Here is a 20043-nt window from a genome sequence, read left to right on the forward strand (position 1 = left end):
GTACCTTCAGTCTCACCAACTGCTGGGCTGTGGGGGACTCCGAGAGGCCGGAGAACAGTGGCCTTGGAGGGCTTTTCCTTTGGCCCCAAAATGGTTGGTAAGTGATAAGGCGGATGTTAAAGAGTACTGGTCAAGAATGGGATGAGAACTGCAGCTGGGATCTTTCCCAAGTGGCATTAGGAGAGTACTGTCACTAGATTGATAACCACCACAGTTGAAGGGATGCAAGTTGCAGCAGTCCCCCTCAAAGCGCAGACTGTAGCAAAAGTCATGGTACTCAGAAAAATTCCTCGTAATTATCTTGATCTGCCTAAATGAAAATGGGGAGCAGAAAGCATCTTGAGGGGGGAATATTGTTAGAAATGCAATATTGTTAGAAATGGAGTATTGTTAGAAATGCACAGCTTGCATCTTGCACCCGATAAGAAAGAAACACTGCCAAGGACTTTTTTCCTTTCCCAGCCTTGCCACAGCTTTTCTTATGCTAAATCGCAAACTCTCCCCCAGCTTCTCCCTAGCCTTTCTCATACAGATTACAGAAGCTGGAATTCAACTGACTGTGTCCTTGAAAGCGGGGGGGTTTGAACTCTTGGTGACCTGTTGTAGTCTCTGAGCATGCTTAATTAGCTGATGCATATTTACCTTTCCGCCCTGCATACTTAAGTAGTTAATTATACTATACATGCAATGTATGTAGTGATGTAACCACATGTATGCTTGTATGAAACGGAAGTGAGTTGTAAGAGTTCCTGTTTCTGCACACATGCCCAGGAGGGAGGAGATAAATACAGCCTGCAAAATTCCTTTGTTGGTTCGGAGTAATCTGAGTTCTTGACTCTGCTCTGACCCTATTTGCAAATACACCTTTTGTGCCATCTAATGAGTGTGTGTCTGTGATTTTTGTGGCCTCCAGAGAAACGAACCGCTTTATGCATCAAGGTTATGGGGGGTCGGGGTGAAAGGAACTTGGTAGTGGGGGTCTACTGCAGTCCCCCACACCAGGGTAATGAGTTAGGCCTAGAATTCTCGAGACAGCTTTCAGAGGCAGTGCACTCAAATGACCTGTTGTCATAGGTGACTTTAACTTCTCAGACATCTGCTGAGAGAAACAGGCAGCCAGGTCTGCCTGTTCACAAAAGTTTCTAACCTCTTTACAGGACCTTCACCTATCACAGGAGGTATGCATTCCCACTAGGGGAAATGCCTTACTAGACTTGTACTGGCCACAGGGGATGACTTTGTGGGGGATCTGAAGACACAAGGTAACCGAAGGGATATTGACCACCTATTGATAGAGTTCACTATCTGGAGGAAAATGGGGAAGATAACTAGTAGGGCAGAAGTGCTAGATTTCAGGAAGGCCAATTTCAACAAGCTCAGGAGATTAGTTAGGGAGGGACTGACTGGTAAAAGCCTTGGAGAGATGGGAGTCCAGAAAGGGTGGGCATTTCTCAAGGGACTAATCCTGGAGGCACAGAAAAAGAACATCTCAGTGCACATAAATGGGGCAAAAAAGCAAAGAAGCCTTCTTGGTGGAGCAAGGAAATCCAGGAGAGCCTGGAGGGGAAAAAACAGGCCTACAGGCTGTGGGAGGAGGGGGATGCCACCATGGAGGAGTATACCTGGTTGTCTCGAGCTTGCAGGGAAACAGTGAGGAGAGCCAAAGTGGCAATGGAGCTTAGGCTGGCAGCAAAAGTTAAAGATAACAAAAAGTCACGATTTAAGTACATAGGAAGCAAAAGGAAGGTGCAGGGTAACTTAGGGCCCCTTTAGGTTGAAGTGGGACAACTGGTAACAGATAGGATGGCCAAAGCAGAGCGTCTAAATGATTTATTTGCATCTGTGTTCCTGGACACAAATACAAAAATGCATCCCACTGGGTCCTTAGGTAAGACCAGTATAGATACCAACCCACCAACTGTTTGAGCTGACCTAGTAAAGGGGGAACCTGGAGGGGTTGAATGTATTTAAGTCAACAGGCCCTGATAATCTTCATCCTAGGGTACTTAGGGAATCAGCTGGAGTCATAGTGGAGCAATGGCACAACTATTTGAGCACTTGTGGTACTCAGGACAGGTCCCGGAGGATGGGCCAATGTGGTCCCTATTTTCAAGAAGGGAAGGAAGGAGAACTGGGTAACTATAGGCCGGTTAGCCTCACCTCTTTCCTTGGCAAGACCTTTGAGAAAATTGTTAAGGAACACATTTGTGGGGGATCAGCGGGTAAAATGATGCTAAGGGGCAATTAGCATTGGTTCATAGCAGGCAAATCCTGCCTGACTAACCTGGTTTCATTTTACAGCCGGGTCACAAAATATTTGGATGAAGGAATAGAGGTAGATGTTATTTACTTAGATTTTAAAAAGGCCTTTGACACAGTGTCACACCCAATTCTTATAAACTAAACAGTTGCAATGTAGATTATTACACAGTCCGGTAGGTAGAAAGTTGGCTTATGGGATGCACCCAGGCAGTGGTGGTGGATGGGTAGGTTTCTACCTGGAGAAATATGGGCAGCAGAGTCCCCCAAGGCTCTGTCCTGGGACTGGTACTATTCAATATCTTCTTTAGTGACTTGGACAAGGGAGTAGAAAGCACCCTCTCCAAGTTTGCTAATGACACCAAACTATGGGGGAAGGGAGCAAATCCAGGTTGATTTGAACAAGCTGGGGAAATGGTTCGAACAGAATAGGATGCAGTTTAACAAGGATAAGTGTCATGTGTTGCACCTGGGGAGGAAGAATCATAAACACTCTTACAGCCTGGGAAGCACCACGCTAAGTCGCACAACTTCGGAAAGGGATCTCAGAGTCATAGTCAACTCCAAAATGAACATGAGTCACCAGTGTGATGAGGTAATAAGTAAAGCTAACTTAACCCTTTCTTGCATAAGTAGGTGCATCACAAACAGGTCTAGGGAGGTGATACTTCCCCTTTATGTGGCGTTGGTTATGATGCAGCTGGAGTACTGTGTCCAGTTTTGGGCACTGCACTTTGGGAAGGATGTGAATGACCTGGAGAGAGTTCAGAGGGGGGCTACTTGTCTGGTTAAAGGCCTACAGAAAAAAACCCTATGGGGACTGATTGGGAGATCTGAACCTATTCAGCCTTCACAAGAGGAGGCTGAGAGATGATCTCATGGCTGCCTGCAAACTCACTGAGGGGGGAGGAGGGAAGCAAAAAATAGGGGATACAATATTTACCAGGGTGCCTGTCAGGGTAACTAGAAATAATGGCCACAAACTGGAAGAGAGCAAATTCAGATAGGACATCTGCCATATTTTGGCAACCCTCACTGTAAAGAATGTTAACAGCCTTCATGTTATGTATATATAACATATATACATAACATATATACATAACATAACTATATAACAGCTTCATGAATAAGCTTCCAAGGGAGGTGGTGCTGTCCCCTTCCTTGGAGGTGTTTAAAAGGAGATTGGACAGACACCTGGCTGGGATCATCTGAACCCAGCACTCATTCCTGCCCAGGGCAGGGGGTTGGACTCGATCTAATAGGTCCCTTCTGACCTTAACTTCTATGAAACTATGAAACTATAAAATAATTTTTAAAAAGATTGAAAACACATGTCTTCAATATTGTTGTCCTTTTATATAAGATAAATTATTTTCCCCATTAGGCAGGCAGTAGGGAATCGGAGGGAAAAAGAGTTAGTACCGTCCAAATTTTTACTTTACATATTTTTACAAATATTTACAAATTTTTACATATTTTTAAATATTTTTATAAATTTTTACTTTACATATTTTTACTTTACATAAGGGAACAGAGGTAAGTATCAAGGATCTAAATTTAAGCTCTCTGATTTTTGAGAACTGATCTCTGTTGATTCCTCTGTGACTAAAAGCAGGATAGTTGGTTTCTAACTTATGCCAATAAGATTTAGCCCTTAATGATGCTATACTAGTTGAGGAGTGGCATAACTGCATGAAACTCCACTTCAACATGCATTTCACCACTCACAATGCCTTCCTCCCTTTGCACTACAGTGGGTGTGTCTACATGAGATGCTTTACTGTGCAGCAGACTAATTTGCTGTGCAGTAAAGCATCACTGTCTACATTTGTGCGGCAATTAGGGTGCAGTAGACTAATTTACCGTGCTGCCGGATAGTCCTGTCAGATACAAATGATATCCAGCGGTGAAGTAAATTTCTTAACTTAAATGCACATATAGATGGTGATCTTGGGATTACTTTATTCAGTCACATTAATTGCATATGTAGATACTCCCAATGAGGTTGACTTACTGAAAAAGGGCTGAAGCCTATTTAATGAGGTTAGTTTTTAGTTGGTTACTGGGCAGGGCATCCTTTGGGCAATGTTGAAAGATTGTAAGGAAGAATCTATCTCCTGAACTTTAAAAGAATATGGGGTCTTGCTGTAAAGTTTGAATTTGTATATGAAATTCTCCAAATTTTTCTGGCATTCAGAACTGAATGTTCTTTTAGAACTATATCTTGTATAAGATTCTAAGTCATATAAAAACTCTCTAAGCTTAACTCACAAAAAATTGTTTTCCCATCTCCCATATAGACTAACATATTCTAAAACGGAATTTTTTTTTGAGTGAAGAATTTTTTCAGGGTCCCACTGGTTGCAATGAATTAATGTGCAAGTCGATCTGAATTATTTTTTTTCCTTAGCTTGTTTACTTGGATGTAAGTACAGTTTAAGAATAATCTGTTCATAACCAGGCAAAGACATGGTAAAAAAATACACAGATGAAAGTATTATACAATATTTAAACCAATAACAGACTCAAAAGCATTCTTTAGTCATTTTTCTTTTCTTTCTCAACTTTTTTTTACTTTCTTCTGCATTTCTGGATAGATATTATAAGACAATCAGTGTGAGTAGGTTGTAACAAAAGCCATCTTCAGGTCAATTAAACCCATCCATCAGAATATCTGCAAGTGGACCTAAAATATTTATAGAATTTTTATTCATGAGAGAAAGAAATCATTAATTGGTGATTAACATAAGAAGGTAATAATGAACTCAGATCTCTGTAGTAGGTTTTTTTATTACTCATTTTCAGCAGGCATGATACAAAAACAAAATGAAGAAATTAGTTTTCATTTGTCAGAACCACAGCTTTGTGTAGATGACTGATGAAATAAATGTTGATATCCAATGTTTCTGCACAGATTGATATTCAAATTACTGACTGACCTAAAGGATCACAAATCCATTTAAAAAGGGGAGCTTTACAGAAAACTGTAAATTTTTGTGTCAAGTATGCTGCATTCAAAAGAATTCAGATCACTCTTTTTTAATGATGATTAACTATAATTTCTGACATGAAACACTTTCTAGACAAATTTCTGTATACTTTCAATTCAAAGTACAGAGCTTATATTATAATGACATCAGGCCAAATGTCTTTATAGTCAGCTATTACTAGGTTTAAAAATAGGAAAACAAGTTCAATTTATTTGAAAAAGACAGCCCTCTTTGAAATAAGGTACAGTCCTTTTAAGTAGCCTTCTTCACCAAGAAAAGACCAGTAACAGAATTTCCACAAAAATTATATCTGATGCTTTTCATGCAATGGTTAAATCTTACTTTAATTTTAAATAAACATTTCTTTACCTTTAGCAACTGTGTAAAAAGACTGTTCTGATTCATTTTGTATGATTAAAACTACATTAGCAATATAGATGTATTAATTTACAGATACAGATACTAATTGCTTAAATATTGAGTTCAAAACTAGACACCAGTACTGGGAAAGGATAATTGGTTCTTGCCGTAGAAAAAAAAAACTATAATAAAGAACTTGAAAGTGCTGTCACATTTCACATAACAAGCAAAATCTCAGAATATTTGAAAAATATTCTGAAAGAAAATGTCTTGGGGCTTTCTTAATGAGAATGAATGTGGTTTGAAAAGATCAAATAATATCCACATATGTCAAATACTGGTTCTAATAACAGTTAGAGATAATGAATAAAATTAAAGTAGGTCATTTTAAGTCATTTAGGATCCAATAGGAGGCATACCTCTTCATAACTGCTTGTTAAAATATAATTAGGAGCATCTGCTGTATTTACAAAAATATATAAATATCAAAGATTAAAAAAAAAAGAAATGAGATATTTTACCGTCCTTTAATTTTCACTTATGTTTTTGTTCTATTAGCATTTATTCAGTAAATGGGCATGTAAATATGTTAATATTATAATAAATGGGATAGCAATAAATATAAGTAATATGATAATAGAGTAGAGCTTTTTCCCTGTGGATGCTAGTTTTTTAACAGCCTTCATGTGGCTTTATATAGCTGGATGTGGAAATAGGTATCTGTATTTAGAAAAGAAAATGCATACTACAGACATTTTTTTAATCCAGAGGTAAATTTTGGGTGGGATCAAATTCTTGGTGAAAATGTAAATGCTGTATTCTTTTGCAGGAAGCAAAAGAATCCATGATAGATATGGCATATAGGACATGATTAAAAGGACATCGTGGTTTTCAGCATCTTTTCAGCATCTGTTTTTACCAAGCCAATGGCATATGGTTAATAAAAGGGTATCATTCCTTCATAACATTGGCAAAGTGTTCACTGTATTCCTGGATTCTAAAAACACTACTAAATGTGACATTACTGTAAAACATGCTATTGAACTCATGTTGGTAAGTAGAGCCAGTCAGAAGTTTTTGCCAAGCTGGTTTTCTGGTTTTCCCACCCAAATACAATAGGATGATGTTCAGAATGAAAGTGGAAGTACAGGAGCATATGGTACTCAGTGGGCATATCTACACAAGATGATGCATCACCATAGTGCTGAGCTACAGTGATATAGCATCAGCAGGCACTAACCACAATGCCGCTGCTACTGTGCAATAGCTCTAGTACCAACAGGTTCTACACAGTCATTTAGTACTTGCTTTAGCAGTGGGGCACATGTGTAGACAACCCAGTATCTTCCAAGATGGAGGGGATTAAGAAGATAAAACTGGTGTAACCTGGGATGCAGTTCCAGCCGATACGTAAATCTTTCAGATTCTTTCCACATAACATGTTTAAAATAAAGCTTTCTCTATCCACCATCACAGCTAAAACTCTCATCTGGAATCATTATTTTGAGTAGATCAACACCTTTTCAGCAGGATGAGGAAAGACTGAGGTCTGGAGCAAGAGGGGAAAAAAAGAACTTTTGTTGAACTGGGACTCTACTTGAAATTTGGTTTAGGCAGTTAGGCACAAAGTCCTTGTGGTACTGGAGTTAACTAATGTGTTCTTTCTGTTTAAGAGTTGCCTGCTACATTGTGTCTGAATTGAAGTGCACTCCCTCCCTTAAAGAAGTAAGGTCCCTCTCCATGAACTAAGCCAGAAAGTATCTCTTGGCAAGGACCACAGATCACCAGAGGATGTAAGGATCAGAAGGCCTGGTCTGAGTCCTAGGAGCCAGGGGCCCACTGACTGTAGAAGCTACACTTAGGCTGGCTTCAAGGGACACCCAGGAAGTCTACATTACGTCTGGGGATTCTACATAAGAGCTCGTCTGGGGAATTTGTGACAGCATGTAAGTCTCTGGTGTATGGACCATTTTTGTTCTAACACAGCACAGTCCAGGACCTTAACTGGGGCTCTAAGGCACTATGAGAATTATTACTTCCCCTGCTAGCCTAACATGAGACTAATCCTGTAATCATGAGTCAGATTCAGCCTTCCTTGTTCCATGATTTCTTGAAATCCACAATGTTACTAGCATGAGCAAGGGTATGAAATCTGGATGCACGTAAGTACTCAGTTTACTGAGTTTAGTGGCACTGTTTTCATTAATAAAAGCATATAATTTACCTGACTGGGCCCAGCCATTGCCTTTATTAGCATAAGTTCAGTCTTTCATTCTTGAAAAGAATATTGGATTCTCCTTCCTATTTTAATTATTTTTTACTACTTCTTATAAAATAATATGTTTTTATCTCTCTGATGCCCTGTTTTGCCCTCTCTTAGCTCCCCCTCTATTTTTTGCTAGTTATTTCTCCTGTTGTTTCTCTCTTGCCTTTCTTGCCAAACTAGTTCTTTTGAATTAATTTTTTCCCCTTCTGTTTAATTTCATGACCTTTCCCCAAATCCGTGATTGGAACTATTAAGAGCCATAGGTATACATCCAAGATGGGAGATTTAACTCCCAACAGTAAGTCCCAATGTGGTGTTTTTTCTACAGTTATTGATTTTAAAAGATCCCAAGATTAATGTGTGCCTGCCAGTTGTGATGTATTTCCTTAGTTGTAGCATCCTCTCGATTGAAATGGCTGACTTAGTGGGCTGCAACTCAAGTCATGAATGGTAAGCAAATATTTCCTTCTCTGAGATTCTCTGACTCTGCACTCAGCCAAAGTTCAGGGATTTGGCCAAAATACCAAGTCTTCAGTTGGTTCATAATCTCTCTTTCACTGATGTACACCTATAGGAAGGTAAGATTTCATTAGAAATCTGTCATTCAGCTACACTCACTAAAAAGCAAACAAAAGCAAAGGGTCCCCTCCTCTTACCATTTAGAGTCTCCTTTCAATTACTGTAATGAATCCCAGGGACACCACAGATGCTAGAAGACAATCAGGGACTATTTTTGCTCCTATGGAATTCAGTAGAAAAGCTTCCACTACTGGAAGTAAAACTGGTTGCTCAATTTTGCTAGATCTGAGTGCTAGGATATTTGATATTGCGGTAACTGTTGGGCCTGTTTCTTTATCAGTATATTATAAAAGGTGTCCAGGCCTTAATGCATGTTCTTTTATTGTAGAGCAGTAAAATCCCACATAAATTAAGCCATGCATGCTGCAAACATGGTAGTCAAAGGTGAAACTGGAATTCATCTATGCACACATTAAGCTTGCTTTAAATTACTTAGCTTGAGTAACATTAAAAGTCTAGCTGCATAGCATTCAGTGCTGACTGAATATTTTTCCAGGTGCCTAAGTATGTATTGAGCTTCTATGGTAGGTTTTGAAAACTGTGCTGGTCCAATTGTGGTGGCCATAACACCACTTTCATACTTAAGTGAGCTAATTTAAGACAAACTCAGGTACAACTTGAAAGTTGCATTTTAACCTTTGACTGCAACTTAGACATATCCTAGATGGTATATTCTGAAACTATAATACAAAAATCCCTTATACATCCATAAGGCCATGCCCTTAGGTCAAAGTTCACACAACCCGTCTAAAAATATCTCTAATTTTTGCTCAGTCTCCTGTTGTGTGGAGATGTAAAATTGGCTGAACAAACCCCATAGGAAGTAGCAAATTCCCATCTTATCGGCCATCGTCCTCAATGCATAAGGAAATACATAACAAACAAGCTACAAGATAAAGTCGCTTTAGCAAAACATAAATTAGTACATTATGCACCAGCCTTCTATGGGCTATATAATAGAACATTAATTTTATAATCAGCATCTTATTTATTTACTCTGTCCTAGGAAGTCTCAGCTGTTCATAAATTCAAGGAAGTTCTATTAATGATACAGAACCTCTTTGGTCAATATATCCTTCACAGGGAAAACTGCATGTTTCATTACTTTCAGACACAATGAGGAAAAGAGAGCAAATATGTTGGTCCTTAAAAGATGAATATAAGCATTACCCCACTCATATGCTGATAACATTTGGTGGCATACATTCCTGTTTCAATACTGCTCAGTTATTGGGCATGCAGGTACTGAAAGCCCTATATTGCATGCAATACCTTTGTAGTCGGTTAGAGGTTCTTAATGAGAGAAAAAGCCATCCATCTTTATCTCAGTAGGAAGCCTTGCTACTTAGAGTCCACAGACCTTGTTTCAGTTTGTTGCTGAAACTGATTTCTTATACACTTAAATTGGGTGCATTTATATACACCCTCCATGGCCCAGTTGTTACTGCAGTTGATACTTGCTTTAGGAAGTACTAAATGATGTACACAATTATTTTTAGAAGCTATGTTGTTGAAGTGATGTGCTATAGTGAGGTAGCTTGTCACTATGGTGACATAGCATGGTTTGTGCCTGTAGATGCTATGTCGTCATAGTGGTGAGCTACATGTAGATGCACCCAGCATTCTGCATTTGATCTTTCCTCATTTGTGGACAGGGAATCATTGCACCACAGATCTGGATGTGGAGGTCCTGTTCATCCATCAGCAGCTTCACCTTGTATATGGAAGAGGGACTTTGCTATCATAAAGGTAACCTGTCTCTTCAGACGTTTCCATTACTTTTAGGATAAGGTAGAAATTGTGAAATGAGTAGATTGCAAGAACAGAGATAAGCTAGGTTTCTTTACACCATATTCCCTTTTGCTTCCATAGGGATTCATTTTAAAACTCTTCATGTCGCCGATGACACCAAACTTTGGGGCAAAACATCCACACCAGAAGACAGGAGGGCGATCCAGGCTGACCTGGACAGGTTCAGCAAATGGGTGGACAAGAACCTGATGGTGTTTAACACCGAAAAATGCAAGGTTCTCCACTTTGAGAGGAAAAACCTGCACCATGCTTATAGGCTTGGCAGTGCTACACTGGCTAGCGCTACAGAAGAAAGAGACTTGGGGGTCATCATTGACCACAAGATGAACATGAGCCTGCAATGCGATGCTGCGGCTAGTAAAGCGACCAAAATGCTGGCTTGCATCCATAGATGCTTCTCAAGCAAACCCCGGGACATCATTCTCCCCTTGTACTCGGCCTTGGTGAGGCCGCAGCTGGAGTACTGCATCCAGTTTTGGGCTCCACAATTCAAAAAGGATGTGGAGAAGCTTGAGAGAATCCAGAGGAGAGCCACGCATATGATCAGAGGTCAGGAAAACAGACCTTACGATGACAGGCTGAGAACCATGGGGCTCTTTAGCCTGGAAAAGCGTAGGCTCAGGGGTGATCTAATGGCCACCTATAAGTTTATCAGGGGTGACCACCAGTATCTGGGGGATCGTTTGTTCATCAGAGCGCCCCAAGGGATGACGAGGTCGAACGGTCATAAACTCCTGAGAGACCATTTCAGGCTGGACATAAGGAAGAATTTCTTTACTGTCCAAGCCCCCAAGGTCTGGAATAGCCTGCCACCAGAGGTAGTTTAAGCACCTACACTGAACACCTTCAAGAGCAAATTGGATGCTTATCTTGCTGGGATCCTATGACCCCCAGCTGACTTCCTGCCCTTCGGGCGGGGGGCTGGACTCGATGATCTACTGAAGTCCCTTCTGGCCCTAATGTCTATGAAATCTATGAAATCTATGAAATGGTGTGGTGAAAACTTAACTGGGGAAAAACCCTGGAGTGATAATCATACAGAATAGTGTCACTGGGGAGTCTAACACTGCAAGAGAGCCATAAGGTAGTACTGATACACTCAACTTTCACATGGATGTGATCCGTGGGATTTTAGAATAAGTCCCAATGTATTTTCTATAGGGAAGATAAAGTAAGGAGATCAAACCCTGATTCTCCAAAAACAACCCCTATGACAGAAACCAAGTAAAGATTTTCTTCAGCTGAGTCACTCTTCACTGGTTGCAGACCAGCTTGTGGTTATCATTTTGAGTCCTATACTTTTGGCAGTAACCTACTATTTACTGGCAGAATGTGTGTGTGTGCACATGTGCGTGTGAGTACATGTACATATACATACATATACCCACACACACACACACACACACGTACTATGTTTACAAATCTATACAGATAATATACATTACTGTCTTTGACAACCAGACTCTCAAACACATGTAAATACTTGATTTATTTAAATTACTTTCCTTTTTTTCTACTCTTAAATTTACCAAAATAAATTAAAAGTATCAATATTACATCTCTTGGTGAACACATATTCCTTTGAGCTGATACACTGATTTTTTGGGGTCTATTTGTGTACATCATCACTAACAAAAGTGAGGATCACACAACTGGGTCCAGAAATTGAGAATTTTAATAGCCAGTATATCTGGGAATAATTCCTATGGTAATCTTCAGTGTGGCCTGATTTCTATTTGTTTACATTTTCAATCATACAACTACATGTATGTCACTAGGACATGTAATATTTATTTTTGAAGGAGTCCAATATATAGCAAATGTAAACGTTCAAAAAGTACCTTCCAGCCTGAAGGATATCCACATACCTTTCAAATATGTATACCAATAGGAACTACTGATAAATATTTAGGAATAATATATTTTAAAGCTGTATTGGCATATTGTAGTTATGATTCCCAGTGGGCACATCTACATGTGCTCTTTAATGCACAGTAGCCTATTTACTGAGCATTAAAGCATCACATCAAAAACTGCTAATATGGTAGTATATAGTAAAAATTAGCACTGTAGTGCTAATTTTTTAGTAGTGTATTATCACTAAAAAACTATGTGCTTTTACTATTGCACATTAGGGCAGCCTAATGCACATTTATTTAATACCTGACATTACAGATACAAACTTTAATATGCAATAGCAAAAACACATTAATGAGTATGTAGATGCACCCAGTATGTTAGATTCACATTGATACCAGGAGGTTACAAGGAGGAAAAGGAATCAGAATAATGGGTTTTATTTGCCTGCTTCTTTGCCCCCAAAACAGCATATGTTAAGGTTTTATTTTTGTCTCATTTGCGCTAGTAGAGAATTTGATCCATTAGTTCTGTTCTTTCATGATAGTAATATCAATGCACTACTGAACTAGATGACTGGATGTAAACCCTACGTAACGATTTATTTCAAAACCAATTATGATAATGGCTGTGCACTACTAAGAGCTGTATCATTGCTAGATGAGCCACCTTTTGGATGAAATGTTAAATGTAGATCCCTTCTGTCATTCTTTGATAGCTGATTCCCTGATGATCTAAGGATTCCTATGACACTTTTCTAAAAGATTAGGGGATAATCCCCAATACCTTGCCTGGCATTTTCTCTCTATCAACAGTTTTTGATGTCTAAGACTATCTGCATGATATATAGCCAAGTGTATAATGACAGTCAAGTTTGCCAACACAATCACTATATTATCTAACTCATTGCTCCATAAAGTGCTTTGAGATATCTTGAGTATGAAAGGCTCAAGACAAATTCTGTTTTATTCCATTTGGTACTTGAGTTGTGCCAATACATGTTTAAAATGGGGTGGATGTGTGCCACATCCTCTGCACACTTCTAAGCTGTAAAATACTAGTCTTTTTTTTCTGTCTTCATACAGTCATTGTTTTCTGATGTCCAATGATCATTTTTGGAAGTGTTCCAGGAAATTATAATTCTATAATGAAGCATTACATTTTTAGGTAGTGTGACTTAAAAGGATTGCCATCAAAAGTAGCATACCACTTGCCTGTTCAAGCTAATCATACAACCAATATTTTTTACTTCACCCTTATATATTCTTTTTTTGGAAATGGCTCCAATACTTTTCAAAGGCTACATAGGGAGGGTTCGTTTTTACTATTCCAGCATATTTTACAAGTTCAAAAAACTAAACCTGAGCCAGGTCCTACAAACACTTGTTCACAACATTTGTCTGCAAATGAAACCTTGTCTGCAGAGGTCAATATGAGCCTTTAAACTTTGTAATGCAAGTCAGACCAGGCTGCACACAAAGTTGTGGGCAAGATGAGAATGCTAGTTATTTTAACACCAGAAGGAGGCTTTTATGTTTACCAAAGTCCTATATCTTATCTAATTCCTTGTACAAGAAAGGTGAAATTCTCCCTTTAGGGATGCAAATGCACCTCTTATTGGCTAACTGTACATATATATATGCATCAAAGCAGAATTTTTCTCCTACTATGGAAAGAAGTGCTCTAATATAAAGGAGAGAACATTTCTACATGCTATTTGATTTCAGAGAGGCTTTTGAACTACTTTGATAGATTAAAATTAGCAATGGCTAATGTGGACGATGGATTTGATTCAACATTCCAAAATATGGAATATTACCCAGACTTTAGCTAAATAACATGGCCCTCTTTAGGATGCAGTCCTGGGCTGGAAAATTCCCAGGAACTAGCTTTCTTTTGATATTTTGGCATCAATGTTTCTGACAAGGCTGGAGGCAGGATGTGGGGAATAAAGTAAGAAGCAAAATATTGAGGCAAGTAACATATCAAACTTAAAAAAAATTGCATTTAGCTTTTCCATAAAGCTGAGGTTTGGTCCTGGGTATGGCCATAAACAGGAGAGGCTGTTGGCAACATGGTAGGGGTACTTGTGGCAGGGTAGCTCCTATAAAATACGACAATGTTTCAAGCCCCAAAGTAAGACTACTATAGGGCATCTCAAAACCCTAACCTCCACTGTCTTGTGAGTATTCCTTGGTTCGAATAAGGCTAAGGGACTTCACCCTGACAGAAACACACCCTTGCTGAGGCATTAGGCAGTCAGCCGCAACTCTAATCTGTTGCTTCCTGGAAGAAGCTACAACCATTGAGGCACTGAGGCACTGAATTTCTGTACTTAGTCTGCCCTTTGAATTCTGTTGCAGTGGTCTAAAGGGGAGATGGTAGGTTTAGGAAAGCACCCCTCCCCCCATACTCTTGCCTAGGCGTACATGCTGAAGGTCTTGGTGTGATAGTCACAGGACTCCATAAGGGGCAAAAGGAACCAGAGGCAGCTACCAAGGCTTCCAAACAGCCCTACTTGCCTCTCTTAAGGAAGGCCCTAGAAAACATGGGCCAAAAAATCATGCCCGATCTGTCCTGGCAAAATGAAAGCTGATATTTTTTGTAGGCTGCAAGATCAGATTCTGAGCAATTTAATATTTGGATCAGAGAGTTGGTTTTAGTTCATTGTAAGCAGAAGGCCCATTTTTCACATTTTGGATGTGGGTATTGAATCAAGAGTTTTTAATAGTAGATTTGAAAGTTGCCTGAACAGTTGAACATTTTTGACTTTCCAGCAAATTATATCCAGCAATTATCCCATATCTGTTTAAAATGGAGGTGCTGGTCTGAACTATTTTCACCATAAATTGTAGTAGACTGGTTTAGTGGTGCTATTTCTTACAGGTTATCTTGTGGATTTTCATCGGAAAAAGGCAGGCATCTATCTTGAGATATTTTAATTGTAAGCTGAATGGATGGCCACACACCTTCAGTATCCTGTTTTTAATGTTGTCATGGGTGTCATCTCTGTTTCCAGCTTTTTGGTTTTATTGCAGTTTTATTTTCTGTAATATTCTTGAAATGCAGAAGATTGAGTTCTGCTATGATAAATGAGATAGGGAAGCTATAGCTCAGTCACTAGTTTGTTCAAAGATTGACCACTAAATGTAAAGGATATGAGTTTATGAACAATTCTGAGGAGATCCTTTGTTGAATATGCAATGATTCATTCTCTTTTTCTTTTGCTATCTTTGTCTGGTTCTTCTACTGTTTGTCATGTTCCTCTATTAATAAGTATCTAGCAGGACAGAAGCATGGCCACCATTTCCAAAGTTCTGTATAGAATAAATTACATTAGCAGAGGTACCAAATCTTTGGACAGATAGAAACACATATGTGACAATGAACATTAGCAGCTTCAGTGACATGACAAAATATCAAGAGCTTTCTAGAAAGGTGATGTTGATAATTGGACCTGAATTTGCCAGCATTTATGAATATTTGGTTTGGAGTTCAGGCCATTTTATCTAGATGTGCATTTGTCCACATGCAAATGGGCAATTGCCTGGTGAGGTTATACCATTTTAAAACCTGCACATGCATTATATTAAGACCTATCTAACACAGCATTAAAATATGTACTTCCAGTCATGCCTATCCAGTAAAGAGTTAAGTATATTCTTAAAGTTATCTGTATGTCTAATTTTTACTGAATCAGGGCCATATTGGATTGTGATCTTAAGCATGCACATTAGTGTCAGATGTTCATGGACTATGCAGTTGATTATGGCCATATAGTTGTAGGGAGTTTCTGATTTAAACACTGCAATTTGCTGTAACATGAAGGTTTTAAAATAGTAATAAAAAGATTTAAAATCATTAGCAACAAAGATTTTTCTTCTGCTTAACCCCACTACAGTAAACCCTCATTGCCATTAACACTAATGTAAGAAAGAAGAGGAGGGTATTGGTTATTCAGTCAATGATGCACTGGATTAAAAACAAGATAGGTTGGTAATGATCCAGGATAAGTGTGCAAGCTGAGGAAAAAATGAAAAGGTAAGCACATATGGCAGAACAGCTGTTTTCAGATTTAAAAAAATATCTTCTTTAATCCTACAGCTTTCTTGGCTTGCTTTCTTAATTCTCTTTCTTTGCAGGAAACACTGAAAACCATTCCTTTTTTCTTATCGTAATTTCCCCAAATATTAAATCACTTCAATTTCTACTGTATAGTTTTGACTTTCACCAAAATACCCTGAATGCAGAAACAAATAACTCAAGAAGAGTTAAACACAATTTCAAATCGTAATATGAGAGTGGGAGCGGAAGAGGAGGGGTAAGTCTATCCACCTCCTATTCTAAAAGATTCAGATGATTTATTCTTTGTGTGCTGATATTAATTTTTCCTTGCTCCCTAGTGTTGCAGCATAGACTAAATGAAACTAAAAAGTCTTCCTGCTTCAGTCTCAAGATGATAATTCTGCAACAAGAATATTAACAGCCACTCGTAATATTTGCAGGGTTTTTGGTTGTAGCTGTGTTGGTCTAAGGACATAGGCAGACAAGGTTCTTTAGGTAGATGTGATATCTTTTATTAGACCAGCTGAACAGTTGGGGGAAAAGTTTCTTTGCAAGCTTTTGGGCACAAGCATCCTTCTTCAGGGATAGTGAGTCCCTGCTGTTCTGAGATCTCCAGCAGACACTCCCTGTGCCTGGGAAGGATGTTTGTGCCTGAAAGCTTGCTAAAAAATTTTTTCCAACTCCTCAGTTGGTCTAAGAAAAGATATCACATCTACCTAAAGAATCTTGCCTGACTTATACTTGACACTTAACATTTTTCAAAGCATTTTACATGCATAAATTTATCATGCTTCATAACACTCCTCAGAGGCAAGATATTATTCCCATTTTACAGTTACAGAAAGTGAAGTGAAGTGGTTATTAGGCTTGCCCAAGACTATATAGTAAGTCTGTAGTAGAGCTGCAATTAGAAACCATAAGTCACCTCTTTTAACATAAATGGGTGGAACCACACATCTCACTTTTCTTTTTTGTAGATCATATTTCATAGGTTGGATGGTGAGCAAAAGGGACTATTTTCTTCAGTGTTTGCTTTGAGGAATAGCATTTTTGACTCTCATTTTAGATTTTTGTACCACTGAGGTGATTATGAAAGATTAGAAAATTTTGACCCAATGCCATTTTTAAGTGCTGGATGTGGTTTCCTTCCTCCCCCCTGCCCCCCCAATAAATAAATAAAATTTGGGCATATGTTGAGGGGGAAATGGATTTTTTAAAGAGTTTTTTCTTTTAAAAATGTGTTATTATGAACTTTACTTAAAGGTAATCATTTTTTATCAAAATTAGTTCTTTTAAAAATAAAGTCTTTAAGGTAAAACATATTGGGGTTGCAAAACAAACTCAAGATTTGGGGGAGCTAAAAAAAGCTCGTGTTTTAGTTTTGGTTCGCAAGTTTCATTGGAAAACTAAACTTTTTGAAGAAAAAAATTAATGGAAAAAATCCTTTTTTTGGTTGATTTTTTTCACAGCAAATAAAGAAATCTAGTTCTAACCGTAAACAGCATGTCTGTTGGTGAAGTGCTATAACCAGACCACCAAGCAACTGAATATTGGCTCATTACTCAGTGTCTTAGTTCGACTTTTGAATTAAAATATTATCAGTCATCACACCTTTTGTATCTGAGTAATGTGTCCTCTTGCTTAAACACTTTAATTCATTTTTGTCTTGTTGAGAAAAGAAGATCATCTGACATTTCTATTTTTCAGTAAGAATGTTGCTAACAGAACATTTAGCAGACATTTTAGACTGCAGAGTGTAGCAGGGCACCAGGGTATCTGTTACTAGCAGTAGGAACAGGGCTGCTGAAGCTCCCTGAAGCAGCACAGATGTGGGTTGCTGAGGCACCCAGGCTGGTCACATGACCAAAAGGGGCAGGGCCAGGCCCTTATAAACAGCTAGGCCAAAGCCTAGCTAGCAGTTCCCTCTGGTAGCCTGAGGTGCAGGAGCTCTGCAGGAGAGTCCAGCGGAGCAAAGGCGAGCGATGCACCCTGACCACCCAAGGGGCTGCACCATGGTGAGGGTTGAGAGGACCCTGATTAGAAGGCCTTGCGAGAGAGCCAGGTGGGCCTAGAATAGATGCTTTAGCCAGGAGGCTTATTGTTATGTTACGGCCGGCAGGCTTATGGTTTAGTTTGGTTAATGTTACACCGGAGGACCGGGTGAGGCTGTAGGGGTGTGAGGAGGCCTCGTGGGGGTTCCCCAGTAGCTTGGGGGTTCCCGGTGCCCAGCAGGGGCACAGTTGAGCGGTGCCAGGTTGGCATGGTGTTTGGCGTCGCAGTTGGATGCAGTGGGAGAGCGCCGGTGAGGCGCTTGGTGCGTGGGGGTTGTAGAGACCCCAGCCCGTGAGGATGATATTTTGCCCAGTGTGGGCAAACGACCCAGGAAAGGGTCAAAGGGGCCAGGCACGGCTGCGGGCCACCTGAGCCCAAGTGCGGGAGGCACGAGAGCTAGGCCCAAGAAGGCGGGTCTGGGGACCAGGCGGGGATAGGGCCGCCTGAGCCCCAACTTTGAGGAGCCTGACTATGGGCGGGGAGCGCGAGAAGCACGGCACAGGCCCCGGAGAGGGTGGGGAGCGACATGAGAACGTCTAGTATAGCTGCAAGGCTTGGGGCGTGCTAAAGGGGAGGTTTGGAGCACGCATAGCCCTTAAGGCTGGGGTACACCGAGTCACCCTATAAGGGACGGGGAATAGTGCCAGCATACTACCGTGGACAAGGGAATCGTAGGCAGCCTCCCTTACAGAACCATAACAGCAAAGACGTGGTGGGCGAGACAAGAGGGTGCTAGGTTGCCCATGTGACACGGTAAGGGGTGCAAGGGGGATCACGGCCGCCCCAGTGGCCCCACCTCGTGACACAGAGAATAATGTTGTATCTTGCTCCCATGCCCGACACCATCTCTAGACTGCATTAGAGTTAGGCTGCAGTGAAACATGGCTTGCCTCCTGTGTGCATATTAGACTCAGAAGGGTGCTATATAGCTGCCTTGAAGTGCCACTGATCCCATGCTACTAGCATCTTAGTGTAAGGTGGCTCCATCTCATCCATTCCTGGATTTAGACAAAGCATAACTTAGGACAGTCCAGTAGCCGTGTACATAAGCACTAAGTGCCATTTTCATAGGTTACTTAATTAGAAAGGGTCAGATTTTGAAGAGTAGGCACCTGTTGATGAAGATGAACACTTTCTTGGTAACCGGTTCAAATTCCAATCAAATATGTAGATTGAAATCAACAGGAGTTAGGCAGGTACCCTATTTAGATGTTTTTGAAAATCCCACTAGACACTTACCTACATCCTCAGGTATCCAGATGTCTTCAAAAATCTGGTGCCTAGTCCCTTAACCCACATCATTCTCTTTCAGATTGAAATGTGCTGTATTATGTGTAACACAATGGAATATAAGTCAAACCTTTACAAACAAACCTTTACAAATAAAGTCAAACCTTTACAAATAAACACATGCAAATTTAGTTGCAAAGTTGGTTTACTTAATTTGGTAGCTTACTATGTGAGGTGGGGGGTTGTATGAAAAGAATCACTGATTTTGGTTTGGCAGCATAAATATGTTTTGCAGAGAAAAAAAGGCTGCAGAGTTATGACTATATCTGCATTTGGCAGTTCAATAGATCTATATTTTCTTCCAACACATAGGAGTTTAATAGCTTACCTGTAGAACAGAAAGTTTAGGCCGGGTCTTTGAAGACCTCTGTCCTATTCCACAAAAGACCTCTATCATTATTCCAACTATGCTGACAACATGGAGCACACTGTCAAAGTCCTCTAGGTAATACCCTTATTACATGTGTCATTAGAGGATGTTTGCCATATCTGCTTTAACACTGCAGACATTTT

Source organism: Crocodylus siamensis, chromosome 4 (assembly GCF_052110815.1).
Source record: "Crocodylus siamensis isolate JL-2025a chromosome 4, ASM5211081v1, whole genome shotgun sequence".
NCBI classification, from domain to species: Eukaryota; Metazoa; Chordata; order Crocodylia; family Crocodylidae; genus Crocodylus; species Crocodylus siamensis.